At 43.3% G+C, this 23,037-nt stretch overlaps 1 pseudogene; it reads right to left on the reverse strand.

Annotated features, from left to right (window-relative positions):
* Nucleotides 1–473: 473 nt before the first annotated feature.
* Nucleotides 474–22,756, reverse strand: LOC122816245 (annotated as a pseudogene).
* Nucleotides 22,757–23,037: the final 281 nt, after the last annotated feature.

The raw sequence follows: 23,037 nt of genomic DNA on the forward strand, positions 1-23,037 counted from the left end.
CTCCACAAGGGGAGCCCATTGCAACCCCCTGTTTTTGTAAAAAATACTGCTTGTCAAAAATAAAAAAAATAGATGACAGAACTATATCTAATAGTTCAGTAACGAGATCCACCTTGATCTTGGGAGTACCAAAGTCATTAAGAAGAAGGCCTATCCATTCTGAGGCCTCTTGATGGGGAATAGAGGTGTATAAATCTACCACGTCAATGGTAAGAAAATTACTCTCATTGTTGTATGGTAAGTTATTGATACTCTCCAAAAATGACCAAGAGTCTTTACAGACACTTGGAATAAGCGTAATGTATTTAGACAAAATATTGTCAATGAGTTTGGCACAAGGATACGTCATAGATGACCTTCCATCTATGAGAGCTCTCATCGGTGGATTATTAATATCCTTGTGGATCTTCGGTATGCCAAACATCACAGGAATTTTTGGCAAAGTAATATCTATGTAGTTGTAAATGTCAATGTCAATTTTCCCCTCCAAAAAATAAATCTCGGAAATAGCCCCTAATCCTGTTATGAGCACCATAAATCTCATTGATAGACGACTCAGAATAGGCAGAAGATGTCAAAACAGTTAACATCTTCTCCTTATAAGAGTAGTCGTCTAGTATTACCAAACCTCCACCTTTATCAGGTTTGATAAGCCTGACCGGTGAACGGCAAAGTTGGTCCAAGAGGAATAGCTGCTCTTTGGTGGTATTAAAACCAATATTTTCAACTTTCTTTTGTACATCCAAAAATAGTTGCCTAAGATCAACCTCACACACACTCTCAAAAAGATGAAGAGATGCGTGAAGAGGAGGGTTAAAGACACTGGGCAGTTTCAAAGAACGCCCAAGTGAAGGCAGCTCATTGTTGAAAAGAAGTTTTAAATTTAGTTTGCGGACAAAGCACTTAAGGTCGATAATTTCCTTAGAAATGCTACCATATCTACTGGGTACAAAAGTGTTCCCATAGGCTAAAAGTTCAACTAGTTCCTCATCAAGAGGGAATTCCGAGAAATTATAAATTTTGAAATCACCCTTTTTATTTGTGATTATTACTGGGTATACTGGATCTACTGGAGAGTGAATGACACCAACTTCATTCTCAAAATCTACATTGATTACCTCATTGGAACACAGGTTTATTTGTTCCGGTTCCTCTTCCTGTTGGTATACTGGCGATTGTTGCGTTGACCTAAAAAATTATTGCCATTGCCATTTTTCTGGTTTGTGTCATTATGTCCTGCATTATTACCCTTAAGGCCCTTAATCCTATTACTACGTCTAGGCCCCACCTCCACATCCTCTAGTAGATCATCTTCTATATCAATGTCGTCCCTAAGGGTATTCTCCGCGGGGTCAAAATGACCCGAGTTATCCCTAGTAGTAGACTGCCTAGTGTTAATATATTGGAGTCTAGGATATGCACTGTCATTCTGATAGGCTAACCTGTCCCTAACCAGTTTTTTGTTTTTATTTACTTTCAATTTAACTAAAAGTGTGTCAGTACTGGTTAGGATACGGTTATAATCATATCTATACCGTGAAAAGTTTAAATCAAGTTTGATCTCCTTATCTAAAGAGTCAATTTCACTAACCAATAACCCAATGTGATTAGTATAATGCTTAATAATAAGTTCAAGGAGCTGTATTCCCTGTTGTTGAAAAAGTCCTTTTAAATCAGTATAAAAAAGAGGATCACTAAGCAAACCTGATGGAGAAAAATTACTCCGTAACCCCTTAGGAATCAGGTTTTCGTTAATACATTGTTTAAAGTATGCTGACTCAAGTTGTAATTTTTTTAACTTGAGAACCTTATTATCAAAAAGTTTAAGTTTATCAGCAATAACCTCATTATTCAGACTGTTCACATCATTCCTACTAGTAAAAGAACCTTGTTGTGAAAAAGAAAAAATGTCTGTGTTCGTCATCCATTCCGTTAAATTAGGCACTACACTTGAGCCTACAACGGAACCGGCATTGGAAATAGAGTTACCCACAATGGGGGCTCCTGAAGCGGTGTTAGAAACACCCATGTTGTTATTAACATTAGCCACAGAGTCATTAAGAGACCGGTCATCGCCCCTGATCAGACCTAGTCTGTAATTAGATGAAACCTCGTTGTTTGCTACTAAATCAGCTGGTCGAAGGTTGTTGCCTGCAGCCTGATTGTGTTGAATAATCGGTTGAGCAGCAGGAATAGGCACATCCAGACTGTCCGAAGGGGGCTCTCGGATCCGAGCTGCGACAATGGAGTTAAAAGCTGTTGTTCCTCGACTGGAACCACCTTCCTGTAAGGCGTCAAAATGTGCATTAAGCTGGTCAAGTCTCTGGGATAAGGCGACCAACAAAGCAGGCACGTCCGCGGTGCTCTCTTTGTTGGTTGCGCGTCAGAAGACAAACCAGCTTAATACTGCGTTACGGCGCCACAATCGGTAGTTCAATCGACAACTCCGTTGTGCCAGCTATCGGCCTATGGAACGTGAATCTGGACCTGTTCCTGCTGCTCAACAATCATGATCGGGCTGGCGCAACTGCTCGACCGGCTGGCCAACAAACAACGATAATCGGTGCGGACTAATTGGTCAGGGGCGTGTGAGCGTGGGGTGTTTCTGGCTGCCAGCTCAGGCTCTGTTTCAATGCGGTAAGATGTCAATGCCAGGCTCGGGGTGTGGTGCTGAACTGGCGGATGGACGGCAGTGTTGATTAGTTGCTGACGGGTCTTTAACGAAGATGATGTGAACTGGTGGCTGGGGTAATGTGTGATGATAAACACCAGGCACGATGTGGGTTCTCAGGATTAAAGGCCTGACGGTCGACTTATTTGCACCAGTGCGATGGCGAGGCCTGGTTCAGGGGGTGCGATGGTCCGTCGGGTTTAACAGTGATCTCTTTCTGGCTGATTCAGGAGGGGTCGCTCGCGGGCTGTGGCGTGTGTAATCACGTGAAATTGATGGTTGAGGTGACTCTTCAACAGGAATCAACCCAGTATAAACTTTCGCGTGCTCGAATGTGATTCTGAACGTCTGTTAGTATTGCACAGTTAAATTAGTAAAATAAAACCAAAACTGTTGGGTGTTTCGAACGATGCCTATCTAGATGGGCGGTGCATCTTCCAACATGGGCAGTCTGCTGGGACTGGTCATTTAAAGAAGACTGTGGGAGCGACATTGATATGGAAGATGGTACTGCAGAAGGTGATCATGGTAGGTGAGCAATGGTGTGCGGTGAGCGTGACGCAAATAATGGGCCGGAAGTGACGGCGGAAAAACGATGGCAATAATTTTAGGTCAGCTGCTGGCAATCGTGATAACCACCGGCGGAAGGAAGGGAACCGGAGATGGGCAGGCCTGGTTCCAGCGGGGGCAGTCAGAATGTGGACGGGGAATGAGAGGTGTCATTCACTCGGTCAGTGCAGTGTCACAAATAAAGGGTGATTCAAATTTATGAATTTCTGGAATTCCCTGTGAGTGAGGAGCTGAATGCTGTGGGAGGCCTTTGTGCCCAGTAGATATGTTGGCATTCTAAGGAGAATATGGAGCAAAATGCTGTCGCAGGCTAATTGAAACTTCACTTTTCAGCTGATGAGCTGCCTTAACTTAATTCTTCGAAACATGCCCGGTGTCTCACCAGCGTCTTCGTCTTTGATTGATGATTGATCATGGGCAACTGTTGGATCATGCAAAGAAGTTGAAATGGTTTAATGCGCCAGGCATTCACTGGACAACTGCCGGTCGGCAATCAGGCAGGAGGTTGTGCTGGGCGACTGCTGCGCGGGAAGATGGCAACTGTTCTGATCTTCTGCTGATACGTGGAATTAGTCTATCGGTGGTGGTGCTCACTCAGCTGAGATTGAGAGCAACTGGCTGCGGTTGTTTTACTGGAGGAAAATTCCAACGGTGTTTGATTGTGCTGCTGACCATATTTTGCCAAAATTCCTGTGTTTGAAAGATCTGAGGATGTCCGCGTTGAGCTGAAGGTCATCTGTTGTGTAAACGTTGACTATGTTTTGTCTGGGCTCAGTGGTATTCAGGGGTAGTCTGTGAACTGTGACGTGGGTATCAATAACCTGCGACAGTGGTGTTTTAACTTGCAATTGACGTGTGGGTGCCTCTGTTCCCCCACCAGGGCGGAACAGATGATTTCCGCCTGTGACAGTCTCCCCAGGGCTCCGGATTGGATCGTACTGTTATGAGCTATTGAATATGGTTCTGTCATCTAATTTTTCGTTTTTTGACAGGCAGTGTTTGCAAAAACAGAGTGCAATGGGCATCCCAATGAACCGTGCTGGTTTTATGGGCTCACTGGAGAGCATTCGCTGTATGCTTCACCCAATGGTGATGATAACGTCAAATGCTCTAATTCCTGGGTGACATGTTCTTTTATTGGGGAATAGAGTCGGGCCGTCTGTTTGTTGACTCGCCAGCGATACAACAACAAGTTTAATTCACGTCAGTTTTTCTCCCTTAATCGATATTCAGGCGATGGCTGTCCGAGGATCAATCGTAATGTGTCTTCATTCGAGGGTGTAGAAAACCAATGCCGGTCTTTCCTCCCATTATTCTAGTTACCATCACTTTAAACAAAAGCGATCCGGGCGTAAAAAGGGCCGAGTTAATTGGAAACGGGCGTGAATGGTGCGTACGCGTTGAATTCCGGACGGTGCCCCGAAGGACATGTTCATCAGTCGAGGTTACCATTGAGACCATTGATCTGAAAGGTGAACAAGAGATGTGAATGGTTTATAGGCCATTCATCAGACCAATCTGGACCATCACTGCTGAACGTCTCCGCCCTGGAGATGTGTTCATTCCTATCCACATCAGATCTGATGACGCGTGATTTCGTGGATTTGTCACCACGGTATGGTCTGGGCTATTGTATAATATGAAAAAAACTGGCATTTATCGGCAGTTCTTGTCTTTAACGAAAACGGTCTCCCAAACTTTATCTTCAAAGAAGTAACAACCTCAAAGAACTTTTACAAAGAAGACTCATAACCGGTCTTTAACTGTCGTGGCATGTACCCACTGGTTTGTAATTATTCGACCACAAATCAAAATGTTTCACCATTAGGGATAGGAAATATTTTATCCATTTCCCTCTAAACTGTGAAAGTAGATCCATTATTTATGTAGCTTTGTGCGATTGTTGTACTGCCTTCTACATAGGCAAAACGGACCGTAGAGTCCGTGATCGTGTTTATGAACACATGTATGCCATTAAAAATAAGAAGGATGTGAACGCACTAGCTAAGCACGTTGACCTCAATCCAGGCCATAGTTTTTCTTTTATGGCCATTGACCAGGTACAAACCAAGATCCGGGGGGGCCCCTTTTCACTGCTTCTTGAGAATCGTGAATTGGAGTGGCAATTGAGGTTGGATGCCTTTAGGCAACCGGGCCTCAATGAAAACTGTAACATTTCCGCTGTTTTGAAGTTAAGGAGATATTTGAGATAGTTTTTTCAGCCCTTTGTGAAGATATGAGGTATATATTTACCTTTCATTTTGAGTTTAATATACTTAGTGGGTAAGAAGTTTTAGTATTTTTTAGACATAATTATTTTATATTGTACCCTAGCTGTATGACTAAGTACTTTTTTGGTATTTTAATATAATTATCAATATTAACTACATGTGTCCGTCACCTTGGTAATCTTGGTGTAATTAGTCTAGTACCACTTCTGTGCTTAAGACCTCATAGCATATTTAATAGGAGCACATAAACACACAAACAAACAACTAGTTTGAAGGATATATATACTTTCTTCAGCAACATATTCCGTTCTATTTTCACACTATACTCAATGTTGTGTGTCGTCCATGGACTTTCTTACTATACAAAATTTTAGTAGGTTAAATGTTTTTAACTATATATTAAATTTTACTGTCCTTTTGGACTTTTATTGAATGAGTGATTTAACTAAGAAACATATGTGGGGTACTTGATATGTACCTCGCGTCTTAGTTCTAAGCTGTTGTAATTTTTACGTAATTTTTACATCATTTCCTGTCTTCCTCTTTTTAAAAAGTGTATGCATATTGCATTTCCTGTAACTTTTTTCTCTGATGAAGCCACGGCAGAGGCAGTGGCGAAAACGCTTTCTAATAAATTGCGTTCAGGACATTGTACTTGCGTTCACGCAATTTTTACTGGAGCAAGGTTCCCGTGCCTTTTGGATTATCCTTGGTTTTTGCTTGTTTCACAGATAATAATGAGGTAATGGCCCACTGATGTAGACATTTGGAGACAGATGCTGAGGCACTACAGATAAGAATGAGGCAATGGCCCACTGACATAGACATTTGGAGAGAGATGCAGTGACACTTCAGATAAGAATGAGGTAATGGCCCATTGATGTAGACATTTGGAGACAGATGCAGACTCACTGCTGATAAGAATGAGGTAACGGCCCACTCACGTAAACATTTGGAGACAGAGGCATAGCACTGCAAATAAGAATGAGGTAACAGCCCACTGATGTACACAGATGGAGACAGATGCAGAGTCACTGCAGATAAGAATGAGGTAAAGGCTCACTGACATGGACATTTGGAGACAGATGCCGAGGCACTGCAGATAAGAATGAAGTAACAGCCCACTGATGTAGACATTTAGAGACAGATGCAGAGGCACTGCAGATAAGAATGAGGTCATGCCCACTGATGCAGACATTTGGAGACAGATACAAAGGCACTTCTGATAAGAAAGAGGTAAAGTACAGTTTTGTACCTACCATAAATGTAGATGTCCGAACTGGATAGCATCTGCAGTCATAACAACTGGGTTGTCCTGTCGTCAGGCAGCCCTTCAGTCGGCCGGATTCCAAAGTCCGGGTCCGGCTTCGGCTGATGTCGCACTTCACCCGACGTCATCTCTGTTGGTCTTCGGGTATAAAGGCATCAGCCGACGCCATTTTCCTCAGTGTTTCTTGCCCCAGATGTCAGTAGCCCTCTTGTAGGCTAAAAATTTTGGATAAATGCCAATGTTTCCAAAACGATAGTGGTAAACACCAAAAAATAAGCATGTATGTACATATATACAACAAATACACCATAAAAGACTCCCTCCCACCAGCTAGCTATTAGGAGGGTAAACACCCTAGGAGTACCACAGAGGGGAAGGAGGGAGGGTAATCCTGACTGCAGATGCTATCCAGTTCGGACATCTACATTTATGGTAGGTACAAAACTGTACTATGTCCTTCATGGATGCATCTGCAGTCATAACAACTGTGTAGAATACCATAGCCAACTAGGGGAGGAGGAAGAAACTAGATTATGGTGTGTTTAGGATCCCTTGCAGTACAGCAGTGGCAAACCCTGCTCGGGATCTGGAATATAGAGGCAAATTATAATGCTTGGCAAATGTATGCACGGAGGTCCAAGTAGCCTCAATAATGTCTTTGGTTGCCACTCCTCGTAAAAAGGCTGTGGTAGTGGCTGTTGCCCTTGTAGAATGAGGTCTTATGTTCTGTGGAATTGGTTTTCCATGGAAGGAGTAACAGAATCGTATGCAATTTCCTATCCATTTGGAGATTGTCTGTTTGGAAATAGCTTTTCCTTCCCTTCCTGTTGCATAGGTTACAAATAGCTGATCAGTTTTTCTGCTACTTTTTGTTCTGTCCAGGTAGTAGCGTAGCTGTCTATGTACATCCAAGGTATGCAGTATTCTTTCCCCTCTGTTTTGTGGGTTGGGAAAGAAGGTAGGTAGGTGGATTGCCTGGTTTAAAGACACTCTGGATACCACCTTAGGCATAAATGTAGGATTAGTCCTCATGGACACTCTATCTGGATGGAAGATTAGGAAGGGTTGTACTGCCATTAGGGCCTGGAGTTCAGAAACCCTCCTGGCTGAGGTTATTGCCAGTAGGAAGGCGGTTTTCCACGATAGATGCTGTAGGTCTGCTGTTGCTGCTGGCTCAAAGGGTGAAAGTGTCAACTTTTCTAGCACAAAGTTCAAGTCCCAAGCTGGTAATGGTGGTTTCCTTGGAGGTTTTACATTTTTGATTCCTCTGAGGAACTGTCTGTGTAATGGGTGTGAAAAAACAGGTGGATCAAAGCTGTATTCTGCTGATATAGCTGATGCATGTATCTTGATGGAGGAGTAGGACAGGCCTGAATGTAGAAGTTCTGCCAGATACTCCAGGATGTTGGGCATATCTATGTTTGACACATCTTTTCCTCTTTCAGTACTCCAAATGACAAACCTTTTCCATTTTCCTGCATAGTTCCTTCTTGTTGAAGGTCTGCGGGCTTCAAGAATAATGTCTTTAACTCTTTGGGAAAGTTCTGGATTAGCTGCTGCTATGTGATGTTCCATGCAGTCAGTTGCAACGTTTTTAGGTTTGGATGCATGATGCTGTAGTTGTTCTGAGTTAACATCAAAGGCATCAGGGGTATTGGCCACATATTGTTCTGAGACATGCTCCTCAGCAGTGGGTACCAGTGTTGTCTTGGCCAGTTTGGAGCTATTAGGATTATCCTTGACGTTCTTCCTTGATTTTTAGTAATACCTTGTGTATCAAGGGAAGAGGTGGGAATGCATATGCTGCTAGGCCTTTCCAGCTGAAGGAGAGCGAATCCACTTTCCATGCTAGTGGGTGGAATGTCCTTGTGCAGAACTTTTTGAGCTGGTGATTGAGAGGGGAAGCAAATAAGTCTATCTGAGGCATTCCCATTTCTTTGAGATGGTCTTGAAGATGTCCGGTGTAGCATCCATTCGTGGGCATCCGATGTGGTTCTGCTTAATATGTCTGCTAGAGTATTTTCTTTTCCGGTACAAATATTGCCTGTAACTGGATGTTGTAGCTGAGTGCCAGGTTCCACAGCTCCAAAGTCATTCTGCATAGGGGTATGAATGAGTGCCTCCCTGTTTGTTGATGTACCACATGACTGTGGTGTTGTCTGTCCTTATCATCAACTGGCCCTCTTTGAGAAATGGTCTGAAGTTTTGGATTGCCAGTTTTACTGCCAGCATTTCTTTTAGGTTGATGCGCAGGTGAAGTTGATCCTGTGTCCACAATCCTTGCACGCATTTGTCCAGCATGTGGGCCCCCCATCCTAGGTCTGAAGCGTCTGTTGTGATGGTCTGGCTTGCTTGACATCTGTGAAAGGGTAGCCCTGGGTTTGACTGGCATGCTTGAGCCCACCATAGGAACTCCTGTTTTAAGCATGGAATTAGTGGAATTTCTGTTTCTAGGCTGTGCCTGTGTTGGGACCATAAATTCTTTAGGTACCACTGTAGTTTTCTCATATGTAGTCTGGCAAGTGGAACCAAGATTATGCATGATGCCATGAAGCCCAAGGCCTGCAGTACTTTTCTTGCTGTTAACTTGTTCTGTTTTGTTAGTGCCAAGAAGTAAAGAGGAGTTCTCTTTGTTTTTCTGCAGTTAGGAAAGCCATTTGTTTTACTGTGTCCAATTCCCCAAGAATGTCCTTGTCTGGGATGGGATCAGCCTTGATTTTTGTAAATTGACTGTGTATCCCAGTGCTTGTAGCAAGTAAATGACCCTTTGTAAATCTGTTGTCAGCTTGCTTTTGTTGTCCCCTTGTAGCAGGCAGTTGTCCAGGTATGGGTAAATTTGAATTCCCTGTAGTCTGCAGTGGGCGATTACTGATGCCAGGCATTTTGTGAATACTCTGGGTGCAGTAGATAAGCCAAAGGGCAATGCTGAGAATTGATAATGCTCTGATCCTGCAGGAAATCTGAGGTATCTTCTGCAGATTGGTCGAATGGGGACGTGCAGGTATGCCTCCTTGAGATCTAGAGTTACCAGCCAACACTCCTTGCCCAGCATGGGAAGAAGTTGCTGTAGGGTCAGCATTTTGAATTTTGGGACAATGATGTATGTATTTAAGGTGGACAGGTCGAGAATAGGTCTCCAACTTTTTTCCTTTCTTGGAACTAGGAATAGTCTTGAATAGAATCCCTTTCCTTGTTCTGTTGTTGGCACTCTTTCCACAGCTCTCATGTTTGCTAACTGCATTATCTGTTGTAGAGCCTCTGTTTTTTGGTTTGGAGGTAGATTTGGCATTCCTCTTTTGACTGGTAAGGTGTGGAAGTGGAACCGGTAACCTTGATCTATGGTTTGTAAAATCCACTTGTCTTTTGTGATATAGTGCCAGTTCTTTGTAAATAAGGTTAATTTGTCGCCTAATGGAGCTGCTATTTGTTCCCTGGTAGGCGGATATAGAGTTAAGTCACTGTGGCTGTGTTGTTGTAGTGGCAGTGGTTGTGTCTGTGCCTCTGTTGTTACCTTGCCACTGTCGTCCTCTGTAGGCACCTCCTCTGGATTGGTTTCTGCCTCTGGAACGTCTATTCCTGCCCCTTTGGGATCTTGTGGAGTCAGGAAAGGACCAATTTTTGGCAGGCCAGTTCCTGCTGAACCTTGGGGGTTGGACCTGCAAGAAATCTTTAACCGTTTGAACAGATTTTGCCTTTTCTTCCATTTTCTTCATTACCTGCTGGGCAGGTGTACCAAACAAACTGGTCTTATCCGTAGGTGCATCTAATAACTTAGCTTTAACATGATCCGGTAAAGCTTGTTCCTTTAGCCATGCATGCCTTCTTATCACTGTGCCAGTCATGGCTGATCTAAATGAAGCCTCCAGTGCATCATAGCCACATTTTAAGGAATGGTTACTAACCTGTTGTATGTTATTTACCATTTCTAATACATATTTCTTATCAATTGATTCATCAGAGGATAGCTTTTTTGTTAACTGGTCAAGCATAAACTCTTGGTATTGTATCATGTGAAACTGACAGTTTAAAGCTCTAGCTGAAAGAGTAGCAGAAGTGTAAACCTTTTTGCCCCATCTGTCTAGAGACCTGGCTTCCCTTTCAGAAGGAATAGGGTTTTTAGCTGTGGTCGCGGCTACTGCCTTGGGACCCTGGGATATAGTTTCGGGGTCTGCAAGAGGGGCCTTGTAAAGGTGGTGATGAGTGTCTGGTACCCTGTAAAATCTGTCTGGTTTGGCAGGGGCTGGAGGTAAAGAATCTGGTGCAGAGCAGGCATCATTGAAGGCATCATCCACTACAGAAAGCACAGGAGGTATAGCTAAGGGCCTGTGTTGTGGAAGGTGCAGAAAGGTTCTCAGTCTTTTTCTGGAGTCTGAGAAATCCTGCTGCTGCCATTGGAACTGCTCTTGCATGGCATGTAAGGTTTCCCCAAAGGAAAATTCTTCTGGTGGGGAGGCCGCTGGAATGGATTCTTCAGCATCTGAGTCTTCAAAATTGGAGAAAGGAGCCTCTGGCTGGTCTGTTATGTCTGATTCATCAGCAGAATCATCAGAGGACACAGGCTCAGGGGGCTCTGCCCTAGGTCTCTTTTCTGGGGGCTGAGAGGCCCTGTCTGGGTGAGATTGAGATCCCCTAATTAATGAAATTAAGTCTTCTGCCAGAGTAAGCATTTGTGCGCTAGAAGAGGGCCGGGTTGAAAGTGGTTTAGCAGGCACTGTTCTAGTAGTTTTGGCTGCTTTGGCCCTGGCAAAGGCCTTAATGGACATGGCTGCTGGAGGCCTAGCAGCACCACGTGCTGGGGTAGACACATCCAAGGGAATGGTGTTTGATAAGTCAGTGGCAACCACCGTAGTGGATAAAATTTCTGAGGCCGATTCAAGAGAAGTAGCAGGGGCCTCAGTGGTAGTGATAGATTCTGCTGTATTTTGATCAGTTTTCTCGGTTTGGCGAAACCGAGACACTCATGGTTGCTTAACCATGGTTTCGGCGAAACCGCGGACCGCAGTGTCGGTCTTTATCTTTGCGCTTTTAGCAGTTTGGGTAGTCGGAGGATCCGACGGCATAATATACGCAAAATCAGAACCGAAAAACTGTTCAGCAAACTCCGACCGACGCCTAAGCGTTCGTCGGTTGAAGGAAGCGCAGGCCGAACAGGCTGCTACACCGTGGGCTGGGCCTAAACAAGGCAGACAGTAAGAGTGGAAATCCTTATGAGGTATTTGTTTCCCACAGGTTAAACAATTATTAACTTTTTCTGACATCGGCTGAGGCAAGAAAGAGTCCCCAACGGGTACTTAGCTTTAGAAGTCTTGGTAGTATTCGGTAGAAGTAATCTCTGGATCCGACCGACCGGCACTTGCGAACAGCTTCTGCTTGAGCCACGCGCAAGAAAGACTGAGGAAAATGGCGTCGGCTGATGCCTTTATACCCGAAGACCAACAGAGATGACGTCGGGTGAAGTGTGACATCAGCCGAAGCCGGACCCGGACTTTGGAATCCGGCCGACTGAAGGGCTGCCTGACGACAGGACAACCCAGTTGTTATGACTGCAGATGCATCCATGAAGGACATCAGCCCACTAACATAGATGTTTGGAGACAGATGCAGAGGCAGAGTGGCTGCAGATAAGAAAGAGGGAATTTCCCACTGTCATAGACATTTGGAGACAGATACAGAGGCACTGCAGATAAGAATGAGGCAATGGCCCACTGACATAGACATTTAGAGAGAGATGAAGTGGTACTCCAAATAAGAATGAGGTAATGGCCCATTGATGTAGATATTTGGAGACAGATGCAGATGCACTGCAGATAAGAATGAGGTAGCACCCAACTGATGTATACATTTGGAGACACATCCAGAGCCAAAGGCACTGCAAATAAGAATGAAGTAGTGGCCTAATGTCGTAGACATTTGGAGACAGATGCAGAGGCACTGCACATATGAATGAGGCAACAGCCCACTGATGACATATGGAGACAGATGCAAAGCTACTGCCGATAAAAATGAGGTACCGCCCATTGACATAGAGATTTGGAGACAGTTGCAGTAGTACTGCACATAAAAATGAGGTAATGGACAATTTACATAAACACTTGGAGACAGATGCAGAGGCATTACAGATAAGAATGAGGTAATGTCCCAGTGATGTAGACAGCTGGAGATAGACTCAGAGTCACTGCAGATAAGAATGAGGTAATGGCCCACTGGTGTGGATATTTGGTGACAGACGCTGCGGCACTGCAGATAAGAATGAGGTAACGGCCACTGACACAGACATTTGGAAACATAAGTGAAAGCAATGCAGATAACAAATGAGATAGGCCCACTGACGTAAGCAATTGGAGACAGATGCAGAAACACTGCAGATAAGAATAAGGTAATGGACCACTAATGTAGACATTTAGAGACAGATGAAGGGACACTGCAGATACAAATAAGGTTATGACCCACTGATGTAGATATTTGGAGACAGATGCATAGGCACTGTAGATAAGAATGAGTTAACGGCCCACTGACGTAGACATTTGGAGACAGATGCAGAGGCACTGCAGAAAAGAATGAGGTAACAGCCCACTAATGTAGACATTTAGAGACAGATGAAGAGACACTGCAGATACAAATAAGGTTATGACCGACTGATGTAGATATCTGGAGACAGATACAGGTGCAATGCAGATAAGAATGAGGTAACAACCCGCTGACATAGAGATTTTGAGACAGATGCAGAAGCACTGCAGATAAGAATGAGGTAACAGCCCACTAACGTAGACATTTGCGCACAGATGAAGAGACACTGCAGATAACAATAAGGTTATGACACACTGATATAGATATTTGGAGACAGACACAGAGGCAATGCAGATAAGAATGAGGTAACAACCCACTGACGTAGAGATTTTGAGACAAATGCAGAGGCACTGCAGGTAAGAATGAGGCAACAGCCCACTGACGTAGACAGTTGGAGACAGATGTAGAGGTACTGCAGATAAGAATGAGGTAATGGCCCATTGATTTGGAGACAGATTCAGATGCACTGCAGATAAGAATGAGGTAGCGCCCCACTGACGTAGACATTTGGAGACACATCCGGAGGCAAAGGCACTGCAGATAAGAATGAAGTAATGGCCTACTGTTGTAGACATTTGGAGACAGATGTAGAAGCACTGCACATAAGAATGAGGCAACAGCCCACTGATGACATATGGAGACAGATGCAGAGCTACTGCAGATAAGAATGAGGTATCACCCACTGACGTAGACATTTGGAGACAGATGCAGTAGTATTGCACATAAAAATGAGGTAATGGACAATTGACATAGACACTTGGAGACAGATGCAATACAGATAAGAATGAAGTAACAGCCCACTGACATAGAGATTTGGAGACAGATGCAGGGGCACTGCAGATAAGAATGAGGTGTCATCCCACTGAGGTAGGCATTCAGAGACAGATGCAGAGGCACTGCAGATAAGAATGAGGTAATGGCCCATTGATGTAGATATTTTGAGACAGATGCAGATGCACTACAGATAAGAATGAGGTAATGGCCCACTGATGTAGACATTTGGAGACAGATGCTGAGGCACTACAGATAAGAATGAAGAAATGGCCCACTGACATAGACATTTGGAGAGAGATGCAGTGACACTTCAGATAAGAATGAGGTAATGGCCCATTGATGTAGACATTTGGAGACAGATGCAGACTCACTGCAGATAAGAATGAGGTAACGGCCCACTCATGTAAACATTTGGAGACAGACGCATAGCACTGCAGATAAGAATGGGGTAACAGCCTACTGATGTACACAGATGGAGACAGATGCAGAGTCACTGCAGATAAGAATGAGGTAAAGGCTCACTGACATGGACATTTGGAGACAGATGCCGAGGCACTGCAGATAAGAATGAAGTAACAGCCCACTGATGTAGACATTTAGAGACAGATGCAGAGGCACTGCAGATAAGAATGAGGTCATGCCCACTGATGCAGACATTTGGAGACAGATGCAGAGGCACTTCTGATAAGAAAGAGGTAACAGCCCACTAACATAGATGTTTGGAGACAGATGCAGAGGCAGAGTCACTGCAGATAAGAAAGAGGTAAGTGCCCACTGACATAGACATTTGGAGACAGATACAGAGGCACTGCAGATAAGAATGAGGCAATGGCCCACTGACATAGACATTTAGAGAGAGATGAAGTGGTACTTCAAATAAGAATGAGGTAATGGCCCATTGATGTAGACATTTGGAGACAGATGCAGATGCACTGCAGATAAGAATGAGGTAGCGCCCCACTGACGTAGACATTTGGAGACACATCCAGAGGCAAAGGCACTGCAGATAAGAATGAAGTAATGGCCTACTGTCGTAGACATTTGGAGACAGATGCAGAAGCACTGCACATAAGAATGAGGCAACAGCCCACTGATGACATAAGAGACTGATGCAGAGCTACTGCAGATAAAAATGAGGTATCACCCATTGACATAGACATTTGGAGACAGATGCAGTAGTATTGCACATAAAAATGAGGTAATGGACAATTGACATAGACACTTGGAGACAGATGCAGATGCAATGCAGATAAGAATGAGGTAACAGCCCACTGACATAGAGATTTGGAGACAGATGCAGGGGCACTGCAGATAAGAATGAGGTGTCATCCCACTGAGGTAGGCATTCAGAGACAGATGCAGAGGCACTGCAGAAAAGAATGAGGTAGCAGCCCACTGACATAGACATTTGGAGACAGATGCAGAGGCACTGCAGAAAAGAATGAGGTAACAGCCCACTGACATAGACATTTGGAGACAGATGCAGAGGCACTACAGATAAGAATGAGGTAACATCCCAGTGATGTAGACAGCTGGAGATAGACTCAGAGTCACTGCAGATAAGAATGAGGTAACGGCCACTGACACAGACATTTGGAAACATAAGTGAAAGCAATTCAGATAACAAATGAGATAGGCCCACTGACATAAACATTTGGAGACAGATGTAGAAACACTGCAGGTAAGAATAAGGTAACAGACCACTAATGTAGACATTTAGAGACAGATGAAGGGACACTGCAGATACAAATAAGGTTATGACCCTCTGATGTAGATATTTGGAGACAGATGCATAGGCACTGTAGATAAGAATGAGTTAATGGCCGACTGACGTAGACATTTGGAGACAGATGCAGAGGCACTGCAGATACAAATAAGGTTATGACCCACTGATGTAGATATCTGGAGACAGATACAGGTGCAATGCAGATAGGACTGAGGTAACAACCCGCTGACGTAGAAATTTTGAGACAGATGCAGAGGCACTGCAGATAAGAATGAGGTAACAGCCCACTGACGTAGACATTTGGGCACAGATGAAGAGACACTGCAGATAAGAATAAGGTTATGACACACTGATGTAGATATTTGGAGACAGACACAGAGGCAATGCAGATAAGAATGAGGTAACAGCCCACTGACATAGACATTTGGAGACAGATGCAGAGGCACTGCAGATAAGAATGAGGTAACGGCCTACTGATGTAGACAGTTGCAGATAGTTGTAGAGGCACTGCAGATAAGAATGAGGTAATGGCCCATGGACATAGACATCTGGAGGCAGATGCAGATGCACTGCAGATAAGAATGAGGGAACTGCCCACTGACATTGACATTTGGAGACACATGCAAAGGTAGAGGCACAGCAGATAAGAATGAAGTAATGGCCTGCTGTCATAGACATTTGCAGACAGATGCAGAGGCACTGCACATAAGAATGAGGTAACAGCGCGCTGATGACATATAGAGACAGATGCAGAGCTGCTGCAGATAAGAATGAAGTAACAGCCCACAGACATAGACATTTAGAGACAGATGGAGAGGTGCTGCAGATAAGAATGAGGTAATGGTCCACTGATGTAGACATTTGGAGACAGATGCAGTAGCACTGCAGATAAGAATGAGGTATCAGCACACTGACATAAACATTTGGAGACACATGCAGAGGCACTACAGATAAGAATGATGTAATGTCCCACTGAGGTAGACAGCTGGAGATATACTCAGAGTCACTGCAGATAAGAATGAGGTAATGGCCCACTGATGTGGCTATTTGGTGACAGACTCTGAGGCACTGCAAATAAGAATGAGGTAACGGCCACTGACAAAGACATTCAGGGACAGATGCAGAGGCACTGCAGATAAGAATGAAGTAATGACCTACTGTCATAGACATTTGGAGACAAATACAGAGGCACTGCACATAAAAATGAGGTAACAGCCCACTGATGATATTTGGAGACAGATGCAGAGGCACTGCAGATAAGAATGTGGTATCGGCTCTCTGACATAGACATTTGGAGACAGATGCAAAGGCACTGCAGATAAGAATGAGGTAATAGCCAACTGATGTAGACATTTGGAGACAGATGCAGAGGCACTGCATATAAGAATGAGGTATTGGACCACTGATGTAGACATTCGGAGACAAATGCAGAGGCACTGCAGATTAGAATGAGGTATCAGCCCACTGACATAGACATTTGGAAACAGATGCATAGGCACTGCAGATAAGAATGAAGTAATGGCCTACTGTTGTAGACATTTGGAGACAAATGCAGAGGCACTGCATATAAGAATGAGGTAACAGCCCACTGATGACATTTGTAGACAGATGAAGAGGCACTGCAGATAAGACTGAGGTATTTTCTCACTGACATAGACATTTGGTGACAGATACAAAGGCGCTGAAGATAAGAATGAGGTAATGTCCCACTGATGTAGACATTTGGAAAAAGATGCAGTATCACTGCAGATGAGAATGAGGTAATGGACCATTGATGTAGACATTTGGCGAAAGATGCAGATGCACTGCAGATAAGAATGAGGCAACAACCCTTTGACATAGACATTAGTAGACAGATGCAGACATACTGCAGATAAGAATGAGACAGATGCAGAGGCACTGCAGATAAGAATGAGTTAATGGCCTACTGATGTAGACAGTTGGAGACAGATGCAGAGTCACTGCAGATAAGAATGAGGTAATGGCCCACTGATGTAGACATTTGGAGACAGATGCAGAGGCACTGCAGATAAGAATGAGGTAATGGCCCACTGACATAGACATTTGGAGACAGATGCAGAGGCACTGCAGATAAGAATGAGGTAACAGCCCACTGATGTAGACATTTGGAGACAGATGCAGAGGCACTGCAGATAAGAATGAGGTTACTGCCCACTAGTGTAAAGATTTGCAGACAGATGCAGAGGCACTGCAGATAAGATTGAAATAACATCCCACTGACCTAGACATTTGGAGACAGATGCAGAGGCACTGCACATAAGAATGAGGTAATGGCCCACTGACTTAGATGTTTGTATACAGATGCAGTGGCACTTCCGATAAAAATGTTGTAACAACTTTCTAATATTTAGCACCTTTAAATCACAAGATGTGCTTTTTAGAAACACTTGTGAAGGAGAATTAATCAATAAAAAGCAATGTTATGACTTGTAACTGAAGTGTAGTGAAGGTGTGGATGGGACGAGAAAGTTCATTACCTGATCCATATCAACAATCAGAATTACCTGTATTAGTCTCTTACCTGCTTAACATCTGAAAACATCCCTGACTACTGGTCTTTCCTCATTTCGAACAATAATGCTCTGCCACTAAGTTTCCTCTCCAGATCTGTTTTGCCCCATATAAGTGTTAGTAAAAAATCTTGATTTAAAATTTGTTCTTTGTATAGCTAGCTATTTATTGAGTTTTCTTCATGTCTACCCAGTTTGATTTTTTTGTCTGTTCTTTTGGCACATTTTTCTTTCCTTTCCTCATGCTTGGTAGTTTTGCCTTGCAAACAGTTTGTTTTTTTCTTGTGCTAGCAAATGTTTAAACATCTTCAACAACTATTTAGAGCAAAAGAAGTTGCTAGTTCTTTGTGCTGCCTTCTTTTGTTATAGCAAATTGGCTTGTGCCTTCTGATGGTGTGTGTGTGTGTGTGTGTGTGTGTGTGTGTGTGTGTGTGTGTGTGTGTGTGTGTGTGTGTGTGTGTGTAGTTTTCACACTGTTTCAGAGTTATTACCTATTAGCTGTCATGGACAGTAAACCCTTTAAAATTTAAATGTTACCATATGATCTCACCCCAAGCCAGGCACTGTTTAAGTTTCTGTTTGGAAGAAGAACATTTAGATCAGGGGAATCAACTATGTAAGACTTTTACACCTGTTATTTTAAGGGGAAAGGAAGAATATATATTTTTAATTCAACTGTAAGAAAATATCTGCACCCTTCCTAGTCAGTCTTTGACCTCAAGCTTTCCCACCATATGGTCATACCTTTCAGGCTAAAGGCTCAAATCCATTGTTGAGAAACCTAGAGGCTTCTAGAAAGATAGATAAGGAGAAGGACCATAACAGAAAGCACAAGATAAATGAGCATGAGTGAAATGAGGAGAGAGCAGGAAAAACTAAGAGATTCATCTCCAGATCCTAGTTCTAAAAATGTTGAGGATAGTACAGACTCCATATTTTACTCTCTCTTTGGAGTTTCCAACCTACCAGTTAGAGTTGTGTTGCAGCATTTTTATAGAATGTTTATCACAGATAATGTTCCTTCCTTGTCTGATGCCAAAGTAAGAAGAATTTTGATTCCATCTAGGACTTTCTTTGCTAGATTGTGCAATCTCATCAAAGCCTTTCTGTCTCTATCAGTACCGACTATCAGAAGACTGTGGAGGGGTTCATAAAGATAAAGCAAATGATATTTCAAGACCAACTCTGCATTCCCCTCACTCCAGCTGCTGGGAGTGCAAATGTCCTTCCTCATTTCCAAGTTTACAGCAACAGTGTCTCAGTTCTCACTGTTCCTCATTCAGACTCTGGTTTCAGTGAGGCTGAACACTACTTTATAAGAGCTTTTTTAATATCAGTAGGAGCTTTGTGACTGTCTGCAGTCCCAGTCCCATGCTTGCAACATTTGATAATGGAGACATCAAAATACATCAGTCCTGATAGGTTTTAACCTCAGCCACCCAAGAGTGATGCTATCAACAAAAAGGATGTTAATTATTGGTCTTAAGCTGAGGAGGTTGCTACACTTCTAGACTGGGGCAAGATATTACTAGTACAGGACACTTCCATTTGGGCTGCTTTTTCACTCTTGACACCTACACAGGCTTTGCCCTCCACTCATGACATACCTTTCATATCTTTATCAGGCACATTGACCTCCTACCATGTCTTGTATCTAGGTAGAATGGTTGTTAGGCCCTGGCAGGATAACCTTTGTAGGTCTGATGTGTTGTAGTACACTTGTTTTCATCATCTTTAGACCGTCTTTCTCTCAGATCCAATTACACTCGTTTTCATCATCCTCGGACCATCTTTCTCTGAGATCCACTGGGCAGTACAAATTAAAGAGGACAAAATGAATTCTCCTTATGGGTTTCCCACACTAGAGATAGATGGGGATGAGGAGATTTAGTCACCATCTATCCAGATGACTTTAAGTTGAAGAAGGTTCTAGAGATATTGAAACAGTCCTTACCTTGGAAGATGTTGACATCTGTGCAGTCATGGACACCTAGTTCAAGGCAGTAGAGAGTACCCCAGGCATATTGGGTTACACCTCCTACCACACATTCAAACCATAAATGGAAGGTGTGAAAACTAAAGGTAGTAGTGTCAATATTCATTAAAGATAAATACACCTCCAGATTGGTTAAACCAGGGGTGTCAAACTCAAATAAACAATGGGCCAAAATTAAAAACTTGAACAAAGTCGCGGGCCAACCTTGATATTTATTGAAAAAAATGTTTACAATTGAGGACGTTTTTTCCTTCTCATCAGATATAACGATTAACCTTTTCATACAGAAACAAACTTTTGCTTAAATATTGAATCTGGAACAAGCAAAGCTTAATACTATAGTATAGTAGTATAAACACATGTGAAATCAAATGTCAAATACAAGACACATCTGTGGTATTCATTTCTTAAATAAAATTTAACAAAAAATATTACGCCTCTTTCTCTCTTTGTAGCCTTCTGAGTTAAATTTAATGGTAAACTTTTTTTCACAGGCTAACAATAATAATTTCCTTCAATGAAAATCCAATTATTCAAGTCCATGCCTTGGAATAGCAAGGAAAAGTGCATAAAGATAACATTCATTCAATCTCAGTTTGCTACACTCTGATCTACTCTGATACACACTGGTCCAAGCCAGATACCTGGCATCTCTTCTTGGATGCTAGTTCATCAATGTTTGGGGTCAGGCTCTGAGCTGAGGAAATCCTCAGGATTGAGTGAAGGTGTTCATCAGTGAGACAACTCCTGTGTGATGTTTTGTTCATCTTCATCAAGGAGAATAGTTGCTCACACAGATATGTGCTGCCGGACATAGACAGCATTTGAGCAGCTTGGGTATGGAGATGGGGCATTGTGTCAGGGATGTAACATGGAAACTGTGCAGCACCCACAGCATTATACTTTGACTTCAGCATGTCATTACACTGGAGTTCAATCAGCTCCATTTGGAGGTTAGTTGGTGCGCTTTCCACATCAGCTGCAAACAGATTACTAAGCAGTTCAAACCTACATTTCTGGGCATCAAAGTCAGCAAATTGCTGGGTAAACTCGGCACTGAGTATGCCGAGTTTTTCAGCAAATTGTGCACTTGGGAACACAATGGTAGAGATCTGTGTTTTTATGGTTTGGCAGCAAGGAAAATGGCCCAGGTTTCCTTGCAGCATCTGAGTCTCCCACAGGCACAATTTTGTTTTAAAAGCCCTCACTGCAGAGTACATGTCTGTGATGACATGGCCCCGCCCCTGAAGCTGCAGATTCAGCACATTGAGATGGCTTGTGATGTCACAGAGAAATGCCAGCTCAGACAGAAACTCTTTATCCCGGAGCTTTGCTGTGTCTTTCCCTTTGCTTTCTAGAAACTGACAAATTTCCTCACGCAGCTTGAAACATCTGTTCACTATTTTTCCTCTGCTTAGCCATCTCTCCTCTGTGTGATACGGCACGTCTGCGTATTCTGAACAACACTCCTCCAGAAAAGACTTGAACTGACGGTGATTCAAACCTTAAGCTCTTATATAGTTAACTACTTCTGTTATGGTGCTCATAACATGTTCCATCTTCAAGGCTTTGCCACACAACGACTCCTGGTGTATGATGCAGTGATAAACAGTTAGCTCACCTGCACAGTTCTCTTCCACATCTTCTCCTGAATCCTGGCCACCAATCCACTCTTTTGACCGCACATTGCGGTCTGTCGTTAGTCCAACAAGTTTATCCCAAGGTAGCCTCATTTGAGCTACACATTTGGAAACCTCTTCAAAGATTTATTTTGCTGTGGTTGTGCCATGCATTGATTTTAAACCCAAAAGCTCCTCCGTAACGCACAGATTTGAGTCCACTCCATGGATGAAGACTGACAGCTGGGCAGTATCAGATGTGTCGCTGCACTCATCCACAGCAAGGGAGAATGCAGTGAAATCTTTTCCCTTTGCCATCAGCTGTTCATGTAGATTTGTGGCACGATCACATGCATGATCAGCTACTGTGTTTCTGCTAAGACTCACATTTAAAAATGCTTGCCTTTTATCTGGGCACACGACATCGCAAACTTTGATCGTGCACTTTTTGACAAACTCTCCCTCATTAAAGGGCTGAGCTGATTTTGCAATCTCTGCTGCCACAATAAAACTAGCCTTTACAGCAGCTTCACTTTGTGATATGGCTTTTGTGAACATAGTCTGTCGACAAAGTAAACTTCTTTTCATCTCCTCTGCTTTCTGGCACTTTTGTGCTATGTCTAGGTCCTTGTACTTGTCGTGGTGTTTTGTTTCATAGTGTCTTCTTATGTTATACTCTTTGGTTACAGCTACTTTGGCTCCGCGCACAAGACAAACAGGTCTGTCCTTTACATTTGTGAACAGATATTCTGCTTCTCACATTTCTAGAAAGCTTCTGTTTTCAACCTTTCGTTTGGTCATTTTTGAGAGGGGTGGCCCAATGTGACTGGTAGCATGAGGTGGCTAATGAATGTCAACAGAGGAGGGGGCACTTGTTGGTCCTGAATGACACAACAATGCACCAGCAGAGCATTCTGGGATTTGTAGTATTAACGGTGTATACCGGCGGGTCAGCTCTAACAGACATTTGGTATTTTCTCTCGGGCCAAATATAATTACACTATGGGCCAGATTTGGCCCGTGGGCCTGAGTTTGACATGTATGGGTTAAACAGTATGATTCCCTGGAACACTTCAGGTGCA

This window comes from Protopterus annectens, chromosome 12.part0 (assembly GCF_019279795.1).
Source record: "Protopterus annectens isolate FY-2018-M chromosome 12.part0, PAN1.0, whole genome shotgun sequence".
In the NCBI taxonomy this organism is placed as follows: Eukaryota; Metazoa; Chordata; order Ceratodontiformes; family Protopteridae; genus Protopterus; species Protopterus annectens.